The sequence below is a fragment of the Bubalus kerabau genome, chromosome 7, assembly GCF_029407905.1.
Source record: "Bubalus kerabau isolate K-KA32 ecotype Philippines breed swamp buffalo chromosome 7, PCC_UOA_SB_1v2, whole genome shotgun sequence".
NCBI lineage: Eukaryota > Metazoa > Chordata > Mammalia > Artiodactyla > Bovidae > Bubalus > Bubalus kerabau.
Genome location: NC_073630.1, coordinates 20,428,511 through 20,445,984, shown reverse-complemented (window position 1 = coordinate 20,445,984; position 17,474 = coordinate 20,428,511). Strand labels below are relative to the sequence as shown.

Sequence of the window (17,474 nt, the reverse complement as noted above, 5' to 3'; positions counted from 1 at the left end):
TTCTTTTAAATATAATTAGATCACATTCTCACCTGATTGAAATATTCTAATGGCTACCATCAAACTTAGGACAAAACCCAAAATACCTGTGTGGTCTACAGGTCCAAATATGCTCTGTCCCTCATTACCTGTGTCTTTGTCTCCTGTTGATGCCCATCTCACTGTTTCCGCTTCAGCAATATTGGCTTACTCATTATTCCTGGAAGACATGGTTCTATGTCTGGGTCTTTGCATGTGCTGTTCCCTCTGCAAGAAACACTGTTCCTACAGACAGCCACATGGCTTTCTGCTGCACTTTCTTCAAATATCTTTTCAAATGTTACTTCTTTAGAGGCCTTTCCTGACCCTTCTATTCTAAACAGTATCTCCTACCTTTCATTCTCTCTTAAAACCTATTTTACTTTTATTCAATGCATGTATCATTACTAGACATTTTAGTAAAGGAAGTCTTTGCTTGTTTGGTGTGTCAACTCCGTAAGTGTCTAAACACCATGCAGGCAGAGTGTTTGTGGTTTTCCCTGCTCACCTGGCTATCCTCAATACCTAGAATTTTGTTAGGCGTATAGTAGGTGCTAAGAGTCGGGCACGACTGAGCGACTTCACTTTCACTTTTCACTTTTCACTTTCATGCATTGGAGAGGGAAATGGCAACCCACTCCAGTACTCTTGCCTGGAGAATCCCAGGGACAGAGGAGCCTGGTGGGCTGCCGTCTATGGGGTCGCACGGAGTCGGACACGACTGAAGCGACTTAGCAGCAGCAGCAGGTGCTCAATCAATACTTGTTGAGGATCTTCATTAAACCTGTAATATTTTGAAAATATTTATAACAGTGTCTTCCTGCACAGGAACACAGTGTGTTTTTCCATTTTCTCAAGCTTTAATACATATATCTCAAAATTTTTCTCATTTCTTTGAATAGGTGAAAGACATTATGCATTAAGGCCACTTCTAGGATGTCTTATTTTTTATCATTATTGTGTATGGGCTCTCTGTATTAATTTTTTCTCATAACCATCTCAAATCTCTTTTAGTACTACATATAAAAATATATTTTAAAAGTGTGTGCATGCTCAGTCATGTCTGATTCTTTGTGATCCCATACATTGTAGCCCACCGAACTCCTTTGTCCATGGGATTCTCTAGGGAAGAATACTGGAGTGGGTTACCATTTCCTCCTCCAGGGGATCATCCCAACAAAGGGATCAAACCGCATCTTCTGCATTTCCCACATCTCCTACATTGCAGGTGGATTCTTTACTACTGAGCCACCAGGGAAGCCCCATACTTTACAAGTATCTAGCTAATAATTTCAGTTATGTTGGAATACTTTTTATTTCTGTCTGCTCATCTTACATTCATATTCTTGTGTTTAATCAACTTTTTAAATTATTTCTTTGGACTAATATAGTGATTTCACCCCAAAATAAACATCATTTTATCTCATTAGTAATATATACTTTTCATTTTGTATTATGTCGTATTGCATTGGCTATAACTTTCAGAACAATATTAAGTAATATTCCTTCTTTTCTATATATTTTTAATGGTGATATCACTGTTTTACTATTAAATATAATGTTTTACTATTAAATATAATATTGGTTTTAATCTTACACTGTTTTCTTATATTAAAGAAAATTTTTTTTATTTCTACTCTTAAAATAATATTATTAGGGATTGGTGTTGAATCATATCAAATACATTTTAAGCATCTATAGAGGCATTTTTTTCTATTTTATGTAATTATTTGATGTATTATATTAATAACTCTCCTATTATTTAATGATTTCTATCTCCCTGACTATGGTGAATTATTCCTTTACATACTGCATAATATAACTTGATAGTATTTGCTTGGCAAAGTTGTAGACATTTTATGTCTCTCAATATGTGCTGCTGGGTATTTTAATCCAGACTTTTCTTACTGCTCTTTCTTCCCTTTTCTTTCTACCTGCCATTTCACTAAGTATTACTGCCAACCCTGAAATTGTTATTGGCCAACAGGTAACAGGGAAGAAGGCAATACTCTGCTTCAGAATCTTGTCTCAAAATTTGAAATAGCCCTGTCATCATGTCAATGAGTAAAGAGAACTGAGTGGTGAATGTCTATACAGGAAGGTTTCCATTAGTCTGGGTGAGCAGAACATCACCTTGCACGGTAGACAAAAGCCTGTCCAGCCTCCGTTTGACATTGCTAATGAGAACCACCATTTGATGAGAGCCTTTTCTGTGTCCGGTGCCTTATATGTATTATATCATGCGAACTTCACACTACTCCTAGAAACAGCATATCCCCATTTTACAGATGAGGAAAGTAAAACTGGAGGATTAAGTAATGTGAACCAGCTCAAACAGCTGTTGGGTGGCAGAGCTGTAGTTTCAACACAGGGCTTTCTGGCTCCTCTTTCTATACAACTACAGGCTCACAGAAGAGTGCTCTGAAGAGCTCAGCAACAGCTCAGTAAAGGGGAGAAGACACCGCCATAGATAACCACACTGTGAGGCAGGATACAATGACTGCCACGAAAGAGGGTCATGCATAGTGTTTTTTCATTGTGCTTCAGATTCATTTGGAGGCTGTGGGAGCCTTCAGGGAGGGAGTGGCACAGAAGGGAGGAGGGTCTTCTGGGCTGAAAGAGCATTGAGAGTGAAGGCAAGTAGTCAGGAAAGCCTAGGACATGTTTGCAAAAGAGAGCAATGCTCTTTGGTTGGTGGATTGTGTGGATCATGCTGCTGTGTAACTAAAGATGAGACTGGAAACTTAGATTGGGTTCCTACTGTGGCATCTAAAAGATAGATGAAGGAGTTTATGTTTTAAAAGATAGGCCACAGGGAATCATTGTAGTTATATAAACAAGGGGCTAACAAAGTCAGGTCAATATGGATCAAAGAGGGTGAAGATGGGAGAATGGGAGCCCTGTAAAGTGGCTATAGCCCCTATAGACAAGACATAAGGGGAGCATGGTTGAAGAGGGGCAGTAGGAACAGGAGGCTGGGATCTAATTTAGGGTCAGATACAGGGGTGGGTTTGTTAGGTTTGTGCAGGTAGAATGCTGGGAGCACAGAAATGGCAGAATCAAGGATGCCTTCAGGTCACTGGGAGTGTTGGACACTGAAAGAAGGGCTTGGCCACTAACAGATAGAATGACATCGGAGACAAGGCTGTTTGGTGGGTGAAGAGCTTCTGAAACACCCAGATGGAGAGTGGATGCCTCCTGAGAGCTCAGATTGGAGCTATCTACCTAAAAATAACAACTGACATTGTGGGAGGTCATTAATGTCTTTTAAGGCAATGATCTTAGTGAAGGTTGGTGAGCTGAAGCCAAGCAGAGATTCTTTGCGTAACCCTAGTTACACATCAAAATGACCTGTGGATCTTAAAACCAAACTAGAATGAGGTTGCTGAAAAAGTTCCATCTCTACATCTGTAAATTCAGAATCTCAGAACCCAGACTCCTGCATAATTTAATAGGTCCACAGGAGAATCTGTTCTACAAAGTCAAGAACCATGAGTAAGGGGCAGATATTTGCTGTAAGAAGTGAAGGAAGAAAGAATGATACAGGTCTCTTTCCTAACCCGAAGAGAGATGTGCCATCTGGATTTCTCTAAGTTTCCTCTTTTACATCCTTCAAGTGTCTTTTCACTTTGTGGATTCTATCCACATCTACGTATTATAATTGGGAGCTTTTGGCTGCTTTAGCAGGCATTCACCCTTCTTGTCACTGGATGTTGAAGAATCAGAGTGTGTGAGAGCTGAAAGGAAACAGTGGTTCCAGTCCAGGGGTTTGCCAACTTTCTCTAGCATGGGATACTTTTTGGAAAATGAAATCTTATATGAAACACTAACATAGTAACACATAAAAAGTAGAACCATTCTGAGAAAACCACAGCCTAGAACCCACTTGTTCTTCCCACTTGTCCTGAGCAGGGAGAGTTCTTCCAGATCAAGATCACAGGTTAGATCTAACCTGTCCCCTTTCAGTCAAGGGAACAAATTGTTTTTAATTTTTTTTAAATTGGAGGACAATTGCTTTACAATATTGTGTTGGCTTCTGCCATACATCAACATAAATCAGCCACAGGTATACATATGTCCCCTTCCTGAACCCCCTCCTATCTTTCTCTCCATCCCACTGCTCTAGGTTGTCACAGAGCACTCGGCTAAGCTCCCTGTGTCGCACACCAAATTCCCACTGGCTATCTATTTTACATATAATAATGTATGTTTCCATGCTAGTCTCTCAATTCATCCCACCCTCTCCTTCCCCAACTCTGTCAACAAGTCTGTTCTCTGTGTAGGACATGGAAGCAACCTAGATGTCCATCGACAGAATTGTGGTACATACATGCAGTGGAATATTACTCAGCTATAAAAAAACAATTTGAGTCAGTCCTAATGAGGTCAATGAGCCTATTAGACTGAAGTAAATCAGAAAGAAAGCAAACAAATATCATGTATTAATGCCTATATATGGAATCTAGACGGAGAAGGCAATGGCACCCCACTCCAGTACTCTTGCTTGGAAAATCCCATGGACGGAGGAGCCTGTTAGGCTGCAGTCCATGGGGTCGCTAAGAGTCGGACATGACTGAGCGACTTCACTTTCACTTTTCACTTTCATGCATTGGAGAAGGAAACGGCAACCCACTCCAGTGTTCTTGCCTGGAGAATCCCAGGGACAGGGGAGCCTGGTGGGCTGCTGTCTATGGGGTCGCACAGAGTCGGACACGACTGAAGTGACTTAGCATGGAATCTAGAAAGATAGCATTGACTAACCTATTTGCAGGGCAGCAATTGAAATGCAGACGTGAGAAACAGGTTCTTGAGCAGTGACGTAACTGATTTAAGGTGGTAAATTAGTTAGGGTGGATTCTCTAAGTCCTTATACAGTTTTCCTTCCTTCACGGGGTGTTACCACCCCCTCTAACGTCGCCCTAAAATTTCACATTCTGCTTCAACAGAGAAAGGTGCACAGGGAATCAAATGACCCACAGTCGCTTTGGTGCAGGGTTAAGTGAGGGAGGAGGCCAGAGCTCTCACTGCCCTGAGTGATGTGCTTTATCTGCAGGGATAGCATCTGTCTGCACTGCTCCAGTTTCTGCTCTCTCTGGTAATTCTGAGTGGCCAGCAAAATCGTTATCTGCCCAACTCCGGGAGATAAAAACCTTGTTAGTCTTAAAGGGAGCATTTCAGTGGTTGAAATTTTGTCAGCAGGATGAGTATGGAAAAACCCTGTTTCATACCTATCTGAGTAAAAAAGCAATGAGACCTAAAGAATAATAGTTGAAAATGAGAACAGTTAAGTGTCTCTTGCGTGTTTTGTGTGATGGTCAAAAGAGGCTACTCTGAGGTATATTTGGCATTTAACACACTTTTTGCATCTAACCTGGAAGAAGGCATGGCAACCCACTCCAGTATTCTTGCCTGGAGAATCCCATGGACAGAGGAGCCTGGCGGGCTACAGTCCACAGGGTCGCAGAGAGTTGGACACGACTGAAGTGACGTAGCACACACACATACTTCCCAATTATCCCAAAGCTATCTCCTGACTGCAACTCAACTCCTTGGGAATGTTTGTCACAACAGAAGAGGCTCAGATTCTTTTTTTTTTTTTTTCTGTATTCCTTTTACCTTTATTTTGAATTAATTTCAAACATTCAGAGGGTCACTTAAATTGTACAAAGAACTATACACCATTCAGCAAGATTTACCACTTATCAACATTTCACTCAATTTATCACTATTTATACAGATTTTATATGAGAGGCTAAGACACATTTCTGACTTTGAGGAGCATACCTTTAAATTCTCGTATCTTTAAAATCGTCATTGAGGAGATGTAACTGCTCTAATCATTCATGCTATTTATTTGTACAATGTGCCATTGCTGAGTTGAGTTGCTATTATTTAGTTGTGTAAAACATGGCTTTAGTTGAGATCATGAAAAGCTGGTCCATTTCTGTTCCTATGCAGGAACATTGTCAATCACAGGATTCATCTTTCTAAGGAGACCTGGAGCGTGATGTTCCTTTTCTTAGTGATTTTAGACAGGTGATTCTAGAATCTACTATTTAACTCAAAACTTCTTGTTAAAAATCTCAAGAAAAACAAACAAAAAAAGAGTGGTTGTTATTTCTAAATGATTTCCCAACACCCTGTAAGAATCTGCACTTCTTTCATTTCTGGCATCATTGCAAATTTTCCTCATCAGTGTTGTAAGGAAGGACCTGGTCTTTGTGTCCATGGGGGAGACAGTGCTCTAACTACAGATCCATGTTTAATTTCTGGTGAAGTCAGCAGCAAAACAGCCAGCATAGAGACTTTTCCCAGCTGCGGCGGCCCCATGTAGATGACTAAACCTCACAGGCACCCACCATGCAGAGCAACCCCCCATACAGCTGCTTATCTTAGCACTGAGTTCCATCTCAGAGGCCAGCTTACATTTATACATGTAGTAGTACTAAAAAATAAAATTCGAAGTTCCATAAATGAATAATTCAGCAAATGCATTCTGTCTTTAATATCTGTAAAATTCACGCTGTTTACATTTTCTCCCTGACTTTCTCTCCTTCTTCCTTTAATTTATATCAGCAACCAGAGCAGCTATGGATTGAAATACATACGTATTCATTTCCAGATTCCAGCCTGGGCTCCTCCTCCCCTCTTTCACCTCTGCCTTGAGCCATTCCTCTTCACTGGTGGCTCGGACAGTGAAAAATCTGCCTGCAATGTGGGATACCTGGGTTCGATCCCTGGGTTGGGAAGATCCCCTGGAGGAGGGCATGGCAACCCACTCCAGTATTCTTGCCTGGAGAATCCCCACGGACAGAGGAGCCTGGTGGGCAACAATCCATGCGGTCGCAAATGAACGCAACTAAGCACAGCACATCCGCAGAGATTGGGACTGGTCCCTTAGCTCGTACACTGAGGAGTCATTCACCCCAGCGGCAGCGGTTCAAGTATCATATATAATATATGTAATAATGATAACACACCTTGGATTCACAGAGACGTCCCAGTGAACAAAGCACACTCACCTTCATTATCCCCAGAGATGACAATGCTTGAATCCACACAGGGCAACTCCCTCCCTTGGGTGACTCAAGGCACACTTTGAAGAACATACTGAATCTCCCCAAATTCCCTGGTGAAGAGCATTATCTGAGGCCTTGTTAAATATTCAGATTCCTGGACCGCAAACAGACCTACTAATAACGAACATCTCAGGGAAGGTCCTGAGAATCCGCGTTTATGTCAACAGCCCTAAATGATCCTTATCATCAGACAAGGCTAGGAAATACTGCTCTGGAAAGATTTCCATCATCTTTAGTGGCTCAGTGCCAGCAGTCCTGGGAGGACCCAATGACCAAAGTGCTGGGCATTTATTTATATGTTGTCAGTGGTTTGTTAAAAAGCAGGGTTTAAAGGAGGTTTGATGCCAGAGAGCCCAGGCTCCATCTTTGGCTGGAGACAGGTACTCTAGATGGAGGCGAATCATGAGAGACTGAGGAGTTAAGAGGAAAGGGCTAGGTATCTCAGTAACAGTGACTGACCGTGTCTCTTTCTGGCCACAACATGCAGCTTGTGGGATCATATTCCTCTGCCAGGGATTGAACCTGGCCCCAGGCAGTGGAAGCGTGACGTTCCAACCCCTATATCACCAGGGAATTCCCTTAACCCCCTCTTAATTTGTCCAGGCCTGATAGCTTAAAACTCAACATTCAGAAAACTAAGATCATGGCATCTGCTCCCATCACTTCATGGCAAATCAAAGGGGAAACAATGGAAACAGTGACAGACTTTATTTTGGGGGGCTCCAAAATCACTGCAGATGGTGACTGCAGCCATGAAATTAAAAGACGCTTGCTCCTTGGAAGAAAAATTATGACCAACCTAGACAGCATATTAAAAATCAGAGACATTACTTTGACAACAAAGGTCCGTCTAGTCAAAGCTGTGGTTTTTCCAGTAGTCATGTATGGATGTAAGAGTTGGACTGTGAAGAAAGCTGAGCACCAAAGAATTGATGCTTTTGAACTGTGGTGTTAGAGAAGACTCTTGAGAGTCACTTGGAGAGCAAGAAGGTCAACCCAGTCAATCCTAAAGGAAATCAGTCCTGAATATTCATTGGAAGGACTGATGCTAAAGCTGAAACTCCAATACTGCCTGGAGTGTAGTGGCCAATTCTTTGGCCACCTGATGCAAAGATCTGACTCATTTGAAAAGACCCTGATGCTGAGAAAGATTGAAGGTGGGAGGAGAAGGGGACGACAGAGGATGAGATGGTTGGATGACATCACCGACTCAATGGACATGAGTTTGAGTGAGCTCCGGGAGTTGGTGATGGACTGGAGTGCTGCCGTCCATGGGGTCGCAAAGAGTCGGACATGACTGAGTAACTGAGCTGAATTGAACTGATGCTGCATCTGACCTAGGTTTGCAGTTTGGATGTGCTCTCCTTCCACGAGGGTTGACAAGTCCATTAGTAGTACAGTATATAGGATTAGTAGTACATCAGTATTATAATACAGAGCTGTTTCTCTGCTTCTCAGAGAATCTTCTCTGCTCCAGGCAGTCTTGGAGGGAATGTGGTGGTGATGGACCAGTGGGAGCAGACTGGCAGGTAGAAGCTAAGTTCTAGAAGCTGCAACTTGAGACCATATACATTTCTGGGGTTATGTAAGGCAGCAAGGTGCTAGGATTCAACATGTAATACTTTGGTTAATGGGCTTCTCTAGTGGTTCAGCGGTAAAAAGAATCTACCTGCAATGCAGGAGATGAAGATTTGATCCCTGTGTCGGGAAGATGCTCTGGACAAGTAAATAACAACCCACTCCAGTATTCTTGCCTGGGGAATACCACAGACAGAGAAGCCTGGCACGGTACAGTCCATGAGGTCGCAAATAGTCAGACATGACTTAGCGACTAAACAACAGCAGCTTTGGTGTTGGTTGACTCTTGTGACCTCATGGACTGTAGCCTGCCAGTCTCCTCTGTCCATGGCAGGAATACTGGAGTGGGCTGCCATTTCTTTCTCCAGGGTATCTTCCCAACCCAGGAACTGAACCCAGGTCTCTTGCATTGCGGGCAGATTCTTTACCAACTGAGCTACGAGGGAAGCCCCAACAACAGCTTTGGCTAATCCTAATTCATTATATTGATGGATGATGGTTTCTGTTCTGTACCTCAAATTTTACTTTCCCGTGGTGACGTGAGGTATTTATAGAGCAAAGCTGAACATAAAGTTTTAGATTCCCAATGATCTTAGGCCTATTTTATTTTTAGAGGATAAATGATCATTGAATTGAAATAAAGCATGAGTTAGCTTTTAGTTATAAACCATTACTGTGTATTTTGTGCCTGATAACTTAACCATGTCACTCTGGGATTGATGAATCTGAAGAAACATGGAAATTTATTGGCTGTGGCTGTGAATCTAGTGATGTGGAGATGCTGGATTTATGTATGTTAATTTGAGTCATATGCAAGTCAAAACATGCATATTTTTAATCAGCAGATGGTTTAGTATGCTTTCCACACTTGTAAAAAATGAAAAGTACTGCAAGCTATTTTTTGCCTTGTCATTCACTCTGTCAACAGTATTTATTGTGAACCCAGTGAATGTGGTACATTTGGGTACAAGACAGAGTTACAAATGCAGTGGAAAATAGGTCCCCTTTGTAGGAGAAGATAGGATAAGCACGGACACAGATTTTGCTCACTTTAGGCTTCGAGGAGAGGTTCTCTAACATTACCTGTGTCATTTGAACTTTTATGACTCAATGGATTTCTTATATAATTTCAGAGCTGCTTCATGACTATTTTTGTTTGACCTTTCATTGACATTTTGTATTAACGTTATTCACTAATTCATTAAGTAATAATATGCATCCAGTGCCTGTGGCCTACTCGCAAGGTAACAGACTATAGAGAAATCTGATCCCTGCCCTCAAGGAGTTTGTGGTCCAATTGAAAAGGTTGCTGAGTGATTGAAATGAAAGCTCAGGTCATCTACTTAGAAGGTAGCTAATGCTCTCACCAGGAGCTCTCCTGGTGGTTCAGGCGCTGAAGTACCCTCCTGCAATACAAGAGACCTGGGTTTGATCACTGGTTAAGGAAGATCCCCTGGAGGGGGGCATGGCAACCCACTCCAGTATTCTTGCCTGGGAAATCCCAAGGACAGAGGAGTCTGGCAGGCTACAGTCCATTGGGTCACATAGAACCAGACATAACTGAGCAACTAACACTTTTACTTGTTCCTATTCTCACCATCGTAACCCCAACTCACTTCAGCTATGTTGAATTCTCCTAGAAGCCTTGAAAGGGGCCAGAGCTCCTCTGGGGAGAGAGAAACACATGTGGTTGGTCTCCTGTGTGAGAGAGTGTGTGCTAGAGAGGGACTCAGCTTCCTGATTCCTCTTTCCACAGAGTGTTTCTGCTCTCAACAGACTTTCTTGGATTGCTGCTACTGCTGCTAAGTCGCTTCAGTCGTGTCCGACTCTGTGCGACCCCAGAAACGGCAGCCCACCAGGCTCCCCTGTCCCTGGGATTCTCCAGGCAAGAACACTGGAGTGGGTTGTCATTTCCTTTTTTGGGTTGCTCATGATCAATTAGCAAACAATAAAGTTTACCTGGGAAGCTCCTTTTAAAAGGAATACTTGGATAAATCCCTCTATAAAATAGACCCATTTATTTTTATGCTTCTATTAGATTTCCTCAAGTGGGGACACACACAACTTATAGCCTTAGATGCATATACTGTTTGTTTAATTCTGATCATAGACTTCAGTGAGCAACTTATTTTTGTATTTCAAACCATTCTTCAGTTTGTTATTTGTTGTAAGTGGAGAAGGCGATGGAACCCCACTCCAGTACTCTTGCCTGAAAAATCCCATGGATGGAGGAGCCCAGTAGGCTGTGGTCCATGGGGTCGCTAAGAGTCGGACACAACTGAGCGACCTCACTTTCACTTTTTACTTTCATGCATTGGAGAAGGAAATGGCAACCCACTCCAGTGTTCTTGCCTGGGAGAATCCCAGGGACGGGGGAGCCTGGCGGGCTCCCGTCTCTGGGGTCGCACAGAGTCGGACACGACTGAAGCGACTTAGCAGTAGCAGCAGACATTTTTCTATTGTGCTAAAATATAAAGAGCATAAAGTTTACCATTTTAACCATTTCCAAGTGTATAGTTTAGTGGCATTAAGTATTTGCAATGTTCTACAACCATCACCAATATCTATTTCCATAATTTTTCATCATCTCAAACAGAAACCCTGTACCTATTAAACAATAATTCTTTCTCCTCAACCCCTGTTACTCTCTATTCTACTTTCTGTCTCCATGAATTTGCCTTCTTTAAATACTTCATATAAGTAGCATCATACAATACATGGCTGTATATGTCTGTCTTCTTTCACAAAACATAATGTTTTCAAGATTTAGCCATGTAGCATATATGAAAATACCCTTCCTTTGTAAGGCTAGTAATATCCTATCGTATATCTACTATATTTTGCTTATCCATTCATCTCTTGACGGACACTGGGCTGTTTCCACCTTTTGGCTCTTGTGCTGCTGTGAGCATTGGTATACAAATCTCTTTGCGTCCTTGCTTTCATTTCTTTTGGGTATATACCTAGGAGTAGAATTTCTGAATCAAATATTAATACTTTTTGAGGAACCACTAAACTGTTTTCCACAATGGCTAGACCAGTGTGCTTAAGTATAAATATTAAAACTTATTCTTTCAGACTCCTGAACTCATTCAAATAAATAACTCAGATACACAGAAGCTATTCCGTCTTCATAAATGGAACAAGTTTTTGTTCCTATTGGTTGCACCTTAAGGCTACTATTATAGAAAAGAAAAAAAGAAAAGAAAAAGTAGAACTGCAAGAGTTTTTTTTCATGATTCTACATCACATTGTACTTGGTAGAAATTGTAGCAGTCTATTCTGACCTGTGTCCTTACCTCTGTTTATTTCTTCCATTTCACTTTTAAGGCAGAAACCATGACGAAAGGTGCCTTAAGGGGAATTGTGTTCAATAAATAATTGTTGTTGAGTCAATTGACTCTGCATAATAAAACTTAAATGAATATCTGATGAATCTGCTAATATATATTCCCTGTTTCTGGACATTAAGTTCAGTGCTCCACCAATACAGATATATCACAAAAGCAAAGTTTTTAGAAGGCAAAAGAAACCAAATGGTGAAAGAGGAAATTACTAGATAGGATTAGCGTGTCTAGTGTTAAACGGGGGCAGATTTTTGAGGAGCTGAAATACTTAACTGCAAAATAATTTGAACTGGTGATGGATGAAAGGAAGGGTGGAGTTTTGGGGTGGGAATGGAACTTTGAGATTGTTTGGAGGTAGGAGTGAGTTTGGAATGTAAGGGAGCATGCAAGAATGTTTGCCATGTAAGAAAGGAAGCAAAGACTGATACGCGGTGGAAAAGGAAAACACTCTAGTGTTAGTGATATGGGGCAATGAGACTAGACTCCTGACTGGTAACCACAGCCTGGAAATTGAGATGGTCTTGCTTCTGTTCTGATGGACGGCTTCTCTGCACTATTTGGGGGCACTGGCAAATGGGAAATATAATAGGTTTAAGATTTTTTCCTCTGCAGAATGAGATCAATCATATAAAAATATTTATTAATGAAGAAAATATATCAAAATGTTGATAGCAGTTTCCTTTGGAACTGTTGTCATGGTTGAGTCTTTGAAAACCTTTTGTGTATTGTCTAACTATTGTATAATAAGGATATCCTACTTTGGAAATCAGAAAAAAAGATAACATTTTTATCTTTCTCTGAAAAGTGCAGTTTCAAAAGTTCACATGCTGTTGCTTAGGAATTTTTTTGGTCTAAGTCATAGAAACAGGCAATGACTGATTTAATCTGGAAGGAAATCCACTAGGAGGAAATAAGGTAGTTTACAGGACTGGAGGGAGACCAGAAGAACCAGGGAGGATCCTGAAGGGCAGCCTCAGGCGGGATGTCCAAGTGCCGCAATCAATGAACTCCAGGTAGCTTTGGGTCTTTGCCTCCCTCTGCACGGTATCAAGTAGGGAGCTTCTGAATGGCCAAACGTGTGTCACGTGCTTACCCCTGGTAAGGCCTGGCACCTTGATTTAGAGGCCTTGCTGGCTATCTCCAAAGCAGGAGGAAATTGAGGTGATATTTCCAAAAGAAGGTGGAATTAAAAAAATCAATGCCTGCTCTGTTATATTTTGTAAAAGAGAGAATTCATTTTATTACACAAGCAATTATAATTGATTTTTAAAAGGGAAACAACTATGTTCTACGTATGCTTGTTTAATCATATTTCTGAGACAGATATGCTTTCTTCATGTTCTTCCTGGGGCCCTGAAAACTAGGCCTCTTTAATGGGTATGTGTGGGCACAGGATGAGAGGGGTATGGAGGTGATACTGATCCTGGGGAATTCATTGTTTTTTTAGAGAAATATTTTAATATTTTAATTCACTCACTTTTCAACTAAAGAACTGTAGGCAAAATATTTGATTCATTAAATACAACACATTTATATTATGGCCAGTTAAAAATGCTTTAAGTTGACCTCATTGGATTTGAGGTGAGATGACTTGTTTTAATCAAAGTTTTTTTTTTTTAAATACTTTTTTACTTTTTTTTTTTTTTTGGCTGTGCTGGTTCTTCGTTGCTGCACGTGGTCTCTAATTGCGGCGAGCAGGGGTCACTCTTTGTTGTGGTGCCTGAGCTTCTCACTGAAGTGGCTTCCTCTGTTTCTAGGGTGGTTGGGCTCAGTACCTGTGGCACATAGGCCCAGCTGCCCTGCGGCACGTGGAATCTTCCTGGAGCAGGGATTGTTTCCCAGCCTCTAGACCAGTTGGGAAGCCCTAATCAAGGTTTTTTGATTTGCAAATACAAGATGCCCACTTTGAAGCAGCTAAAGCCACAGTGGAGTGCAATGGAAGAATTCTGTCTAAAAACTTTTGAAACCTCAAGGATCGAGTTCTCCTGAAGAAACCCAGAAATAGAAAGCCTTTAAGCAGGGCCGGAAGCTTTTCAGAGCACAAAACACACCACTGTGTTCGCGGTCCCTGTTGTTAAGAGTCTCTGCCCCTGTTTCTCTTGATGTCTGTGCTTCCTTCCTCTTTCTGCAGAGAGTGAGAGTCTTGGCTTCCTCCTGGACACACAAGCCCCTCCAGCTCTCCTAAAAAAGCCTCACCTCCCTTTCAACTATGCAGGGATTCCTTTGTTAATGAACCCCAACATGAGAGGGACACACTCAGGGGCTGGCCCAGCCTGGATCAACCCAGGCCTGTCAGCCCTAAGGTACAAATGAGGCAGAGGTGGGGAAGCACTTTGCGGTTGAGAAAGTGAGAGAAAGGGGTGGGTGTGAGTTGGGCAGACTGTGCTAAAGGTTCCCCCTGTAATTGTTGAAGAGAGACAGGAATGGTTGGGGAATAGAAGAGAGGAGAGGGGAACAGTGGTACTGAGAGAACCGTGGAAAACTGATGGCTATTCAAGAAGAGAAAATCAAAGGGGTCGGGAGGAAATACCAGAGGAGAGCGCTTAATAAAATAGAATTCTCTGAGCTGCATGAAACTGAAAACCTTTCTTACAGTGCCTTCCCCAGCAAGTTCTCTCCTGTGACAGGAAGTCCTCAGAGGTTAAGTCAGCGAGGCAACAGCAGCGAGAAGCCCAAGTTCTTTTCACTTTCTCATTCTGCCCGGCTTGGTATGGTCTTTATTATTGTCAAATGCAATTACATCCAAGGCCCAAAAGAAAACTTCTTTTAGATGTGAGGAAACACCCAGCAGATTCTCCTCATTGACCAGAAGTGTGTCTCATGCCCATTTCTGAACCAAACACTGGTCAGAGCAAGGTCTGGCTCAGAAGGTCAAGGTTCACCCAGTGGAGCTGGGCTGGGGCTCATTTCCCCAAGCATACAGACATGAAAAGAGTGGGGACCTTGGTGCTGGCCACAGAGAAGGAAAAGAAAAATATAGGACTAGAGGAGCAGAGAAACAGACAGTGAAAGACAGAAAGGAGGGAGGCAGAAAGGTGGTGGGGAGAGCGAAATAGAGAGATAGACAAGCTCATTAAATCTGGTGTCTTAGGTTAAAAAGCTATTGTCATATCTTGCTGCTTAGCTAGGCGACTATTAGAAAAACATGCTTTACCTATTCGTACTGCCATTGAAAGATTAATTATCTTTTCAGTAATTAAACTTATTAACCATTTTTTTCAGCCTCAGAATTATAAAGAAGATGGCTGTAGGGGAGTCTCAGGGGAGAAAATTACTCTCATTGTTTTTTCCCCTTAAAATAGGCCAGAATTTATTGAGTCATGAAAGGTAGTGCTGAAATAAATATAATGATTACTTATTTATTTCTTTGTCTTTACTTATAATTTTATCTTTGTCATTGTAAAAGCAATATAACCACATTAAATAGAAACCAGAAACATGAAAACACAGTCACCCACAATCCCATAGTCTAACAACTATTATCATTTCAAAAGAATTAACACCTAGATTTTTTCATACATAGCCTACTCATTAACAAGGGAAAGTGTGCATATATAAATTTTCCATTCTTCTTTGTCAACATGATTTATTATTATTATTTTTTAATTATATTACATTTTATTTTAGGATGCAAAAACAAAAATGAGCAAACAAACAAACAACAAAAAACTTGAAATAGGCTTGTCAAATGATGTAAATTCATCTTTTCCATGGAAGCAGAAGGTAGATCAGTGCAGGTTATCCTCAGGCCTCATACATCCTGCTTCACTGCTGCTTGCGCTCTGCTGGGTTTTGATCCTTCTTTGGGTCATAGTCTGGATCATTTTCCTCATCTCCTTCTTCTTCCCCTTCCTCATCCGCTTCTTCACCTTCTTCATCATAATCATCGTCATCATCTTCAATAGCTTCTCCAGTAAAGTATAACACTGATCTTGGCATTATACGCTCACGTAAAAAGTGACCAATTTCAAAGTCTGCAGCGAGGATAGCTTCAGAATCATCATCCAGATCTCCACTCTCAGGAACTTCGGGGGGGGGGGGGCAAAAAAATTAAAGAAAGAGTCATTAGAAACTGTTTTGGTCACAGTACGAACTGTCCCATGTCCCTTGTGTTTCTGCTGCTTCTTAATCGTTTTCAAAGTGACATTCTTCCCTTTTTTCCAATCTATCTGGCACCCTGTACAACCCATAATTTCTGGTCCATCAAAAGAAAAGGGATCAGAATCATCTGGTTCTGACCTCATCCTATATGTCTTTGTCAACACTTCATTTGTGAAATATTCATTGGGTTCAAAGTGAAATTCTAAGACAAAACTCATAGGTTGACCAGCATCTGAGAACTTCACTTTAATATCTTTCAAGTGCTTCAGAATAGGTTCATCATGTCCTTGAACCATATCACTGAAGAAGTCAACATTCTTAAAAAAGGTCAACCAAAACTCAGGAATTCCCTTGGGATCTTCTTTTTCTTCATCCTTTTTCTCATCTTCAATCTTGGCCTTTTCTTTTAGCTCCTCCGAAATTTCATCTTCCTCATCTGGTTTCCATTCACACTCTTCTTCTGTAGGTTCATAAACGGCATTAATGATCTCAAATCGCTTATCAAACAGAGGCTGATAAAGAACAGCATACTTTCTTCTACGATCGTGAACTTCCTCATAGAATTTGGCTTCTATCTGTGCACATTTAACTTGAAGGTTTTTGAGAGCATTCACTCGTCTTTTAACTACCCTAGGCAAGCTTTCAATGTATCCTGTTCGTGTTTCTACCAGACCATCAAGTCTTTCTTGAAGGGCTGCAAGCATCTGAGGATTTTGCATCATCTGAACAGTCAGCTGACGCGCTTTGATTTTTGTTTCTTCACCAGTTTCTTCTTCTTCTACTTCTTCAACATCATCCAAATCTTGATCAAGTTCAGACTGTTCTTTGTCGTCGATGTCTGCCATGTTGTACAAATGCCAAATACCGGTGGCGAGCGCGGGGAGCCGAGCGGCCCGAGCTGCGCAGGCGGCGGGAGGAGCAGGAGGCGGCATCGCGAGCAGATGGTGTTAAAAAAGCTATTATTTTTTAAAAATGGCAACCTACACTGTATACCATTTTGCATCTTGCGTGTTTCATTTAACTTTCCTATTACTTTGAGATATTTACACAAAAATAAAATTGAACATTATAATACAGTCACATGTTACCATATACTCTTTATAATCACCATCCTTAATGTCTGTAAAAGATTTGAGTAAATGACTCACCCGTTTTTAAAATAAATATTTATCAAGCACCTGAAACACTGGCAGGGCGCTAGTAATTCTCAGATTAAAAGGAAATGGACCACACCCTTGAGGGAGGGCGCAGCAGAATAGAGGAGACAGGCAGGTAAACAAGTAATTACAGGTAGTCTCCAAGTGCCAAATTGGGAGAATGTAGGAGGTGCTGAGATGAAAGAGGGAGCCTG

General features: G+C 41.4%; 1 pseudogene; it reads right to left on the bottom strand.

The window, feature by feature from the left end:
* Nucleotides 1–15,638: 15,638 nt before the first annotated feature.
* Nucleotides 15,639–17,106, bottom strand: LOC129657505 (nucleosome assembly protein 1-like 1; annotated as a pseudogene).
* Between the last annotated feature and the right edge of the window lie 368 nt (nt 17,107–17,474).